We start from the raw sequence: 12,967 nt of genomic DNA, 5'->3' as shown, positions 1-12,967 counted from the left end.
TCCTCCTGCCAACTACCTCGCTTATTCCGCTGCCGAGAGTCCAGTACTTAAACATCGTTCGCACCGAATAATTACGCACGCTAGTTTCATCCTTCTTCCCCTGTGTTGGTCCTCGCTCGACCAGTCGCCTTCTCTTCTTGCTACTGCAACTTTACGAGCCATCCTTCGTCTTCTTCTTCTTCTTCTTCTTCTTCTTCTTCTCCTCCTCCTCCTTTTCCTCCCCGTTCCCCCTCCTTCGTTTCACTCTTATTCTTCTTGTTCGTATTCTTCCTCTTGTCCATACCTTCCTCGACTTCCTCTTTTTTTCGATGCTCCCTTGAGCAGACCAATTGCACGTGTCCCTAACGACGCCGGCCATCTCTCTCTCTCTCTCTTTCTCTCTCGTGGAAACTTACGCGATGCCGAGATAACGCGTGACTCCGATCCTCTTCTTCTTTTCTCGCCTTATTTTCATCCGCCGTGTCGAACGTCGTCCGTCCCCGTCGATTCAGTTTTTAAGGAAATAAGTTATTAACTCGACGGGGTCGCCGGGGCCCGGGTGACACGGTCCGGTTCTCCCGGCTAGAATCGTCTTCGATTCCGCGACAAAATTAATGTTCGCTCGTTTCCCCCGAGTGATTTGCTCACTTCGACGAACGAATTACACCGGCGGCCGGTTCGAAACGATCTGGCGCCCGATCCTTTCGTCATTCCGCCAGATCGTAAACGTCGCTTTCGCGGAGATACATGCGAACATGTCGCGATGAAAGTCGCGTCAGATCTTGATAAACGGACTCCGGCAAATTTGTCGGAACGCGTCGTATAACGTGTCCTCCGATGCTTCGAGTGTGCCCCTCGCGTTGGTCCGACGTCTTCGGAACGGTGCGTTGTTTAGCAATTATGGGAGACCGTTATGGTACTGCAGCACTACAGTGAATTCTCGATATACGTCAACGACACGGGTCCTGCCAGCGTCGTGTGCCGCCTAGGAGACATACAGGGTGTTTCACCTAACCCGAGCATCTGTTTTTTGTTATAGAAAGGAATTGCAGAGGAAAACATTAGTTGGTTCAGAGGGACAAATATTATGATAGGCAAACAAGTTTGTTCATGGTTATATTTTTTGAGATTGCAAGGTCATCGAAGTTTCTTTATTATCGCTATATGATAGCCGAGGTCAAGACCAATCCAACGAACTGTAATATTATGACCTTCACGTGACCTTGAGTTTGTTATCACCAACGACTCCACACCATACATTTACACTCCATGGACGCTGGTGTTCAACTTGAACTGGTGCCCCTCTGAACCAACTAATGTTTTCCTCTGCAATTTTTTTCTATCATACAAATCAAGCGAGATATTTTAGATGCTCGAGTTAGGTGAAACACCTTGTATATCGTCTAGGAGGCCTCTCGTTCTTCGCGACCCCTCACGGGGTATACCCCGCGGTAGAGGGGATAATTTCGCGACGTTTATCATCCAGGCCTTGACGACATATATAGAGAAATCTCTGTATTTCCACTAGATATCGTCGATAACATTTAATACAATAAAAAGATAGAAAAATCTTTGTGAGCTTCACAGTTCCCGCGGCATGGAGTTTCACTGTTGTGCGCATGCGCGCATAGGAAGCTGAAATTTTCTGGAGCAGCACCCCCACTAATTTTAGCCTCCCCCTCGATTAATGCCGAACCTATCGCAGTCGAATGGCCGGTTTTGCAGATTTTGCAAAGGCTCTCTGGTTGGTTTAATAGCGAGCAACGGTTGCTGGCATAATAAAGAGACAGGGGCTCGCAGCGGGGAGTCAGATTGTGGCGCACGGGCCGATTGACGCCGACTCGATTCCTCTTGTTGAACGTTGAAACGTCGGCTCGGTTCTTCTTGTTGAACGTTGGTGACGTTGTCCCACGAACCTTCGGACGACAGTGATAAATCGAATCAGAAATGCCTTCGGCCATCGGTTTCGCGTGCTCGGCAATCGGTGTAGCAGCCGTCCCGCGAACGTTCTCGTAAACGAAAAATCTGTTGTTCGTCGGTTTTCTGTTTTCTTAATTAAACTCCTGCTCGCGCCCGGCGATGATTATTTTTTTGTATTCCGCTCGAGAGGAATTCCATTTAATTACAGGTTAAACCGATTTCAGCATGCGGTCTAATTACAATAAAACGACGAGAGCTGGACGATCACTCGGCCATCCTGTGTCGATCACGTTTTACGATCGCGTTGTGATATTAATTTTATTAGCGGCTTCCACTCCGTTCCTTTTTCCTCCCCGCAGAACCAGACCGTTGCATGAGTATCCTGTCAGGTGAAAAGGCATCAATGCTCGATCTTAATAAGGAAAGCTTCGGCACGTTGAAGCTCGAACAGTTGCGCACTGTTCGGATATTATTATATCAAGTCGCGAGCTAAACCTATGGGACCCTAATCCGTCGATTCCGAATGTAGAATTTCGCATAAAAATCGGCGGTGGCCTAACAGTGCTAGAATTAGCCGAAAAAATTGTGTCCCACGAGGACCATCACGGTCGGCCGACACGCCACCGGAGCCTGATTGCTGAAACGAACCTAATGCAGCCACGTGGCGGCTCGATTTCAGCCCGAGTCAGCTTCCTCTCACGTGCCGCTCATTGTTCCCTGTTTTTGTACGTTCCACCCAGGCTACACGCAGTTCCGAGTCCGAGAGTCGCCGGTTAATATAAACCTAATCCGGCCACGCGATTAGTCCACGTGCACGGTCACACGCCGCTCGCGATCTTTCCGCGCTGCGTTCGCACGTGCTGGAACTGTACGCGGCTCATGTAGATTAATGCACTGTATTAACCGGAAGAGAAGTCCAGTCAAGGGACTGGCGCGCTGATGAATTACATCACCGTTCTCCCGGTACAAATGCGCACCTTTTGAAGAGCACCACGTCCAGCAGACAAATGACGCACCACGGTGCATTTGTCTTTCGCGATTTTTAATCTTCGCCAATCCATTAAACATCGGCTCCCGCGTAGCGCGATCGGCGCGAACAATTTTTGAGTTTGCACAGAGGTCTAGCGATCAGCATTAAACTGGATACAATTTTTACTTTTAGATCCACACGCTAATTCTCACTAGACCGCGGGTCTCGTTTATATGACAGAGCGCTGCAAGAATGCTGTCATATTATTTTCGACTTACTAAAATTGTCAAAATCGGAAACACGTTGCCGTTCAGCGTTCCTTACAATCAACGCGGAAAAAAAGGCTTGTTTGGCACAAAGATCCGCGGTCGAACGATTCCCATCGGAACATGTGCTCGAGGGGTTAGGCTCGGGCGATGCGGAATCGGGCAACAGTTTCTACGGAGATAAAAAAGTTCTCACGGGGAGGGCGACCGAGTTAATATAAGCGTCCGGTGTTGTTATCTCTCGAGCAGCCCCCATGAACAGCCCCCATGGAACTCACCCCCCTCAGATATTAAGTACGCGCACGCGGAAATCGACGCGTGCGAACCAATGTCCCGGGGGCGGGGGGAGGGGAGGGGGGAAAGGGCGTCCGATATTTTAGATAGGGGAGGACGGGTTCACGATTTCGTTGGCACGAGCCAAACGGCTCGCGACATATGTTCTCCAACAGCTGATGTACTCGCTAATAAGTCTCCCTCTTCTGCCCCACGCCGGAACAAACCGATATATTGCAACGTGGCCGAACATGGGACACTCGGAAACCTAGAAATTGCACGCCCCTTGCAATTTTATTTACCCGATGACACACGCGACGGCTCCGTACGTGTTTACGGTTTTAATTCACTGCAGGTCTACGCTGGTGACAGTAGATGTATGTTAATTATATTTAATTAGAATAAAGATTTTAGATATTTTATTAGATTTAATTTTAGCTAGATGTCATGGAAATAACAGAAATTTGTTTACTCAACGGTTTCTTAGTTGCAGTATACAGGGTGCTAAACATTAGTTGGTTCAGAGGGGCAAAAAAAAATGTGTTCAAGGTTATATTTTTTGAGATTTCAAGGACCATGAAGTTTTTTTTTTTTAGTGGAGTGATATATTTTTATTATAGCTATATGATAGCCAAGGTCAAGACGAATCCAATGACCTGTAATATTATGACCTTCACGTGACCTTCAGTACGAGAAATTCGTAAAAGTAGGACACTTGATGTAAATAGTGAAATAACGACGACACGATCCCCCCAGGGTTTCGAGAAATGTTCGTGAACCTTGATTAATGACTGTAAACACGCTCACAATAAATTGTAAACACTGATACAAATTCTTCTCGTTTCGGTGATGTTTTCCTCTGAAATTTTCTTCCATCATAAAAAACAAGCGAGATATTTTGGATGCTCGAGTTTGGCGAAACGCCCTGTATATGTTCAAAGAAATCAATTCATTGACCAGTTCCCTATGTGTGCAGCTTTACAATTTTAGTAATTGTAGAATACATTTGGGATCCGCCATTTTGTAGGGTCCCGTAGTTCTAGCGTTAATACGTTACTCGAGAATAAACGCTGTGTCAATATATAATGTACAACATATCATTCGTATAATGTCATAAAATATTTTTACACTGTCTTAATATATAGAACAACTAAACTAAATAGCAATAATGTGAGTAAGTCTTGTGTTTATGCACGGACATATTTTTGTATTTAAGCTTCAAAAATGTGAAATGGAGAAGGAGACGAAATTGACTTCGCGTTTAACGTGCTAATTGATGTTCATTAAACTGTGTTTCAACTTTTTACTTAGTTTTCTTTACACCTCCGATTTTATAAAAAATAATATGATTCTTCATTAGTTGTAAAATGGAGAGTTAGTAAAAGGTATGACGATTCTATACAGATAGCATGGTATAGAGTACAATGACAGATCCATTATTTAAAGATGCTTAACAGCTGAATGTAACGCGCTGTTTTTTTTTATCACGTAGCCCGCATAAAATATAAAGATTATTGGTGGTTGTAGAGGCGTGAAATCGGGACCTTCTCAGGAAAGGAGCACATAAAGTTAGCCTTAAGGAATAGAAGAAATATCGCCTATCGTTATGGCAGGTCATAAAGGTATTACGGCGTCATCACGGCGCTAGTTATGGCAACATAAACCTCGAATCGTATGGGTAGGCTTTTGGGGTCCCATTGTTTGCCGTTCCTGTTCCAGGTATGTCCAAGCGTCGGTAATTCCCCTTCCATTGTTTCGAGGATTGTTAACCCTCCGACGGCGAAGGCCGGGTTTATTTTGACCCAGAGAATCGGCATTAGATTACTCAGTTTCTGGCGAATTAACTCGTCAGCTACAATAAAACAAACCTACTATAATCAACAGCTATTAAGAACAGATTATAAGGTTGTGCCCAAAAGAGTTTCTCACAATGTGTTAATATTGCTAAGCAGCACGAGCATTCGTTCGATGATGTCTCATTATTTCTAGCCCTGCGAATTTCACACAAAAACGCGAGACGAATTTACAAATTGCAATTTTTGAACGATTTTTTTTCTACATCTGGTAAACTGATTAAAAGCTGTTTTTTTTTAAAGAGTTTCATCGAAGTCAGTGTATATATTAATAACTTCTTTTAAACCGAAAGAAAATTCTATTTTATTATTGTCACTATGTAGCCCTTGGAGAATAAAATAGGCATACGATCGTCAATGAAACTCCAATCTGTGTAACAATAAAATAAATCGTAGCTGCATAATGCTAATGGTTAATACGAATTATGTTCATTAACTGGGCGGTGTTCATTCACCGGATAGATCGTCCAGCATTTGGAGCTGGGTAATTTTAGTGTTGAAATGCTACTTTGAATTATCATTGTGCGAAAGAAACGAACTCTCGGGGCATGATAGTTTGATCACGGAAGAACGCGGGTCGGGTCGGCCCGAAGTCGGCCCGAGTCGGCCGGGAAATTGCCGTTCAGAAACGATGAAATTTGCATGCCGTGTCGTTTACGTCTTCTCCCAACACAAACACTGCCGGGGACCTTCTGACCTACTGCTCGAGCAGAGAGCAACCACGAGGAACGTGAAGAGGAGAGAAGGCGAAGAAGTGAGAGCATTCTCACGGAACGTCGAGTTGTTCACCTGGCGGCGTGTGCACGCACCGTGTGTGCACTTCGCCCTATTTAAATGGCCTTTTCTACCTTTCCTCTCGTTTTTAATTGAATGCTACGTCGTAGCACGTGCTCACAATACCGACACACGTCATCCCTTCCGTGTACACACGACCTCAACCCCGGCATCCTTGGGACCTTCCGGTAAAGCTGGACTTGCTTAGCTTCCTGCAACTTTCGACTCCTCTCGTCCCCCCTCCCCCCTCTTTTTCCCCACTCGCCAATTCAACTACTAATCCCCAAACATCCTTTGTTTACCTGAGAACCTTCTTAATTAGCGCTCTTTAATTGTATCTAGACTGCGGATTTTTATGCATTTATGATGATATTCCCTGGGTCGTGTTAAAATTGTTAACGGCTGGAATCAATTTTTATTTAACTTTATCACCGTCTAGGTACTATCCACTGCTCCACCACTGTGGAGGTACCAACTGCTGTGCCTATATTAATTATACTTATTTTGAAAGCATCATGAATGTTAAAATTAATAGAATGAAAATCAATTATCCGTGAGCACGGGTCACTTTAAAAATCGATTCTGCATTGATTACTGATATTAATATCGTAAACACGTGTTTCGGTATCACATGTGTCCAGTTTTTGGGTACGGGAGAAATTACGTAAGTTCGTTAAAGTGAACTTTATGTGTGTGCGGGCAATTGAAACGAGTCGACAAGTACAAATGGGTGAAAACATGGTGAAATGATGGAGCGTAGTTAGCTAAATTTTTAAACAAGGCTTTTTATATTTAGTATTCTAAGATATTCTATTCGTCAATATTATTTCCTCTATTCTAGCTTCCTTTCGATACAGGGTGGCCCAATAGTTACATTAAAAATTCGAATTCGTGTACGAGAGAATAAACGTGAATTTATAAGAAACAAAAGGATTATTCCCAGGATTGATAAAAAAGGACTTATTTCCAGTAAATAAAGTGTTAACTCGAAGATTCAATTCTTTTGATCTGCCTATAATTTTACATCGCATCAACTCATTTTTATCATAAAATCCGTAATGATTAATAACGTGCATGCGGACAGTTATTGTCTGTCAATCGTTTTGAACATTCAAGCGCATTTCAATGAGGGAACAAGGATCGATCAGAGCGACGGGAAGCCGTGACCAGAGCAAAAATCGACGAACGACCCTGTCGGTTAGGTTAGCATCTTGGAAGGAGAGAGGGGCCGGGCCCTGTAGGGCCCGATAGGACCCCAAAGGCGTCCTTTATAGGGTCTTAGGTTCAAGATTGCGCACGTGCTCGGTTTTCCCACGCGTATAGCACGCAGCCGGTCTCCGTCCAGAGGGGTGAACACGCCGAGGACTGAAAAGGGGCTGGGGGCATTGTGTTGAACACGGGCCTGAGACATTCGAAATTAAAGGTCTGCCCACTTTCGTCTTTCTCCTTTCTTCCCACGGCGAATGATAACCACTACAAATTGCCGGTAGCGGAAATACAACCGAACGATTCCGAGAGATCGTTCCCGTTTTCGATTCCCGCAAATGAAAGCGTCCTACCCGAATTATTACAACGTCCGTTATGCTAAACACGTGTTCTTTAGTTTTCAATATCGGCTCTTAACCCGGCCATCTTCCTCGATTTAATTACACGAGAAACGTCTCCGCGCGAAACTTAATTTAACATTGTACACTTTTTATTTGCATCGAGCCTTACATTCTCGGCGACGATGGTCCTCGCTAATTTTGTGTGCGTTAATAGTCATTGTTCATGTATTAGTTTCTTCGCGATCCTGTTGGCTTAAATACCTGTTCATTAGTAGATTTGTATTTTATTTGTGATTTATTTATAAGTAGCTTGCGTTAGCAAAAGGAGGTGTAGTTTCATTTACAATTTCATTGTTTTTTAATTTATCATTTACATTTTTCTTTTTCGTTCTCCGCTTGAAAAGTTTTTTCTTTTGCATAAAGATTCGCAGTGCATTAGTTACGTTCTGACACTTTGGTTGTTTTCTGACTATAAAAAATTCGCAAAGAGTATCTCGTAGTGATTTATAAATCTGCTAAGGTTGTCCTCGTTTTCCTCAGGGGTAGATAAATTAAAAATGTTGAAAGCGTGCATAGGTCTCGTTCCGGGACACAGATTATTTAGATCTTTTGACATCGGAGTAGAAGTTACGACAGATTTCACGGTGGCGCGTTAACAATAAATAATGGCGCAGGGATCGTCCTCGTAAGAAAACCGATGGAGAGATTAGGAACGATTTTTTCTTATTCGACAGTGGTCTTGGCCATCGAAAAATGTAACCGTGGACCACCTACGCCGCGAATATCCACAGGCACGGTTGATAGACGTGGCCGTTTCTTACCCCGAAATTCCAGCGTGGCTGACTCATGCTTCTTGTAGTATTCCTCGAAATTGAGACCGGGGGCCCTATAAGGAAGTCATCTTGCTTGTCGGTTCAAAAAGTTTGCATGCATAAATACGTGCATACGTACATACTCACATACATACACACATGCATACACACATGCATACATATATATATATACAGGGTGTTTCACCTAACTCGAGCATCTGAAATATCTCGCTTGTTTTTTATGATAGAAAGAAATTGCAGAGGAAAACATTAGTTGGTTCAGAGGGACAAATATTATGATAGGCAAACAAGTTTGTTCATGGTTATATTTTTTGAGATTGCAAGGTCATCGAAGTTTTATTTAATGGAATGATATATTTTTATTATCGCTATATGATAGTCAAGGTCAAGACGAATCCAACGACGTGCAATATTATGACCATCACGTGACCTTGAGTTTGTTATCACCAACGATTCCACACCATACATTTACACTCCATGGACGCTGGTGTTCAACTTGTTGAGGTCATTTCGGATTTTCGGTGCATCAATGATGCATATTATGTGCATTCAGTTGTCTATGGTTAGAAAAAGTAGCTTCGTCAGTAAAGAGAACGTCATAAAAGCAATGTTTATTTCTTTGTATTTGCTGCAATGTCCATGTACAAAAAGCAACACGATTCTCAAAGTCGTTGCCATGAAGCTGATGTAAGGAAATATGGTACGGATGAAATTTATAACATTGTAAAATTCGGAACATACTTGCTTTGATAATGCCTGAAGGACGGCCAATTTTTCGAAAACTTGCAGTAGGATCAATATTGACTGTAGCCAATACAAAAGTTTCGGCGTCTTCTCCAGTAGCAGGCTTTGATCGTTTTCTTTTCAGTGATTTAATACTCCCTGTTTTACAAAACAATTGAACTATGCGGTCAAAACTTTGTAGAGAAGGATGATTTCTCTCAGGGTATTTTTCTGCGTACAGTTGAGATGCTTGTACCGAGTTACTTTTAGCCTCACTATAAACTAAAATCATTTCTATCTTTTCTGCATTACTGTACACCATCGTTTCAGAGAAGTGATGAATTTCTGAAGCGTACTGATTAGAGCCACCGAAACGAGAAGAATTTGTATCAGTGTTTACAATTTATTGTGAGCGTGTTTACAGTCATTGATCAAGGTTCAAGAACATTTCTTGACACCCCAGGGGGATCGTGTCATCGTTATTTCACTATTTACATCAAGTGTCCTACTTTCATGAATGTCTCGTACTCAAGGTCACGTGAAGGTCATAATATTACAGGTCGTTCGATTCGTCTTGACCTCGGCTATCCTATAGCGATAATAAAAATCTATCACTCAATTCATTCATTCATTCTTAAACAAATCTTTTGGCCCTCCTGAACCAACTAATGTTTTCCACTGCAATTTTTTTCTATCATGAAAAACAGGCGAGATATTTTAGATGCTCGAGTTGGGTGAAACACCCTGTATACATCGTGCGGCGTTGCAACGCGCGTTTCGTGCGTTTAATTCGCGGTAATTCACGCACTTTTGCCGTTGTCGATTGCGCCCGGTCGGCGCACCGAAATGTAGTCCGATGGCAATCGTCGATATTTACCTTGCCGGCGATGGTATTAACAGCGCCGCGCACTTATCTCTTCTCGTTTTTTGTAACTTTTTGAACGCCCGCTCGCCGCGCGGCTTACTGCCATTAAACGGTTAATGCGGCGATATTATTTAAAATTTCGGGGGAGCAGATTTGCGCGCGCGCCCGGCGATATCGTGCGGGTAAAAATGAAGTACCGGTTCGAAAAGTTGTAAATTCGATCGCACCTGTTGCGCCCGGGTTGCAACTTCGTTGCCGGGGCGAGAGCCCGTCCGGCCGAGTCAATAAATTTTCAATAAAGATATCACGACGCGTATCATAACTCCCGGGATTAAGTCGTGAAACGGCTAATTCGAACGAGACGCGTCGATAAGGTAAGACAATACCCCCGATACACCGGCGATAATTGGGGTGGAGGGCTACAATTACAAATCCCCCGGATGGTGAACGAGACACGATTAAGCGTGAATATGTATCGGTAATCGTCGAACCACTTAAGCCGAATTTCTCAAGTTTCCAGCGTCGTCGTAAATCCTCTTGGTGTCCCCTGGGCCCCCGATGGCCCTCGGGAGCGCCGTATATGGCGGTGAACTCGCGCATTAAAGCACGCGGACGTTCGGTGACAAGCTTGTAAAAAGGCGTCGCCAAGAGTCGCTCATATAATTTCGTTTTAATCGTGCCGGAAGCTCCTGTTAAGAGCCACCGTTAATTGGTCCCGGCCTTTGGTCATCGAACAAAAATATGTACCCGGGGCCCCCTCATCGATAGCTCGCTCGCATACAAGACTATCTTCTACCTGCTTGCTTGGTTGCTTGGTTGCTTGGTCGCTTGCACGCCTACAGGCACAATGCCGTACACGGGCCCCGGTGTGTCCGTGAGCACACAACCGCGGTGAGGCCACACGTACACAATATACCCGCACGGAATGAATGCCGCTGCCGGGCGGAGAGGTACATCTCTCGTTTCTGGACTCGGAGATCTAACTACCACCTGCCTCATTTTCCCACGAGCTCCGGAGAGCGAACCTCTCGAATACGGATGAGATAGACGACGACGACGACGACGACGACGACGACGACGACGGAACGGCGTGTGTAGGAACGGGCGCACGGCCTCTCCTCTCCGAGTGCCGAAGGACAGCGACGCGAGCCACCGACACGGGAGAGAAGGGTCGAGAGAAACGGAGAAAAACAGGGTCAGACAGAAACAGAAATGAGCCAGAGCTCTGATCCCGGTTGACGAAACCAGAAAGGGAGCCGGACGAACGGAGACGCGTGATTCGGGGTTTGGTACGTGGGCTGGGTCAACGAGCGGGGCGCTACCCCGATCCCCTAAGTTTTCTTTTGGGAGTGTCAGATACATCTCTCTACATATTACAACTCCTTTGTCTTTAATAGCTCCTCAGGGGAAACGCGCGAGGGTCGGTCAACGAGCAAGTTAAATCCCCCTTCCAAAGACAATCACTTTTGGGGGAGGTACATCTTCACCCGTTTGCTGCACAAGTTTCTTCGTGGTTATAATGATTAGCACTTCTTTGATCCCTAGTAGATTTTTAGGAAAAAAGTACAAGGGTCAGTCAATGAGGAAGTTACATCCCCCTTCCAAAGCTAATCACTTTTAGGGGAGGTACATCTTTACCAGTGGTTAACCCTATGCTGCACAATTTTCTTCGTGGTTACAATGATTAGCACTTATTTGGTCTCTACTAGTTTCCTAGGAAAAAAGTACAAGGGTCAGTCAATGAGGAAGTTACATCCCCCTTCCAAAGCTAATCACTTTTAGGGGAGGTACATCTTTACCAGTGGTTAACCCTATGCTGCACAATTTTCTTCGTGGTTATAATGATTAGCACTTCTTTGATCCCTACTAGATTTTTAGGAGAAAAGTACAAGGGTCAATCAATGAGAAAGTTACATCCCCATTCCTAAACCAATCACTTTTGGGGGAGGTGCATCTTTACCAGTGGTTAACCCTATGCTGCACAATTTTCTTCGTGGTTATAATGATTAGCACTTCTTTGATCCCTACTAGTTTCCTAGGAAAAATGTACAAGGGTCAGTCAATGAGGAAGTTACATCCCCATTCCTAAACCAATCATTTTTGGGGAGGTACATTTTTATCACTCAGTGGTTAACCCTATGCTGCACAATTTTCTTCGTAGTAATTAGCACTTCTTTGATCTCTTCTAGTATCCTAGGAAAAAAGTACAAGGGTCAGTCAATGAGGAAGTTGCATCCCCATCTAAAGCCTCCAATATTTGGGGAGGTACATCTTCACCACTCAGTGGCTATATTAACCCTTTGCTGCACAATTTTCTTCGGAGTAACAATGATTAGCACTTCTCCCTACTAATTTCTTCGGAAAAAAGTACAAGGGTCAGTCAATGTGGGAGTTGCATCCCCATCTCTAATTTTGGGGGGAGGTGCATCTTCACTCGATGCCCGTATTGAACGCTGCACAATTTTTTATGATTATCGGAACTTCTTCGCCCCTAATAGTTTCTTAGGAAAAAAGTACAAGGGTCAATAAGCATTCAACCCTCAGCCCTCTGTGATTTTGAGAGCGGTACAGCTCTATCAATATATCAACCCCTGATCGATCCTTTTACGTGAATTTTGATCCGAGGGAACGTGCTGCGGGTTAAGATTCTAACAAAATTCGCAGGAGCATGTCGTAACAACGTTTTTGGACGTTGATGGAAAAAACTGTCGCATAATTACTTCAGACAGTGCGGCAGTGAACGAGTGTTAACGCGTGCTGGTTTCGTCGCTAATAAATTCCGAGCAAACCAAGATCGATAAACCAGGCCACGAGCTAACACCATTGGACTGCATTAGAGGATCGCTCTGCATCGGCTCGCGCATAAAACGAGCAGTTTTGCGGCGAAGCGATTCAGGTTCCCAGCTCTAAGCCGACGATAAACACTAGAAACAATGATCCCGAACCGCAAATCGTGCCCGACAA

Source organism: Halictus rubicundus, chromosome 1, assembly GCF_050948215.1.
Source record: "Halictus rubicundus isolate RS-2024b chromosome 1, iyHalRubi1_principal, whole genome shotgun sequence".
Lineage (NCBI taxonomy): Eukaryota > Metazoa > Arthropoda > Insecta > Hymenoptera > Halictidae > Halictus > Halictus rubicundus.
Note: the sequence above shows the minus strand (reverse complement) of the source record.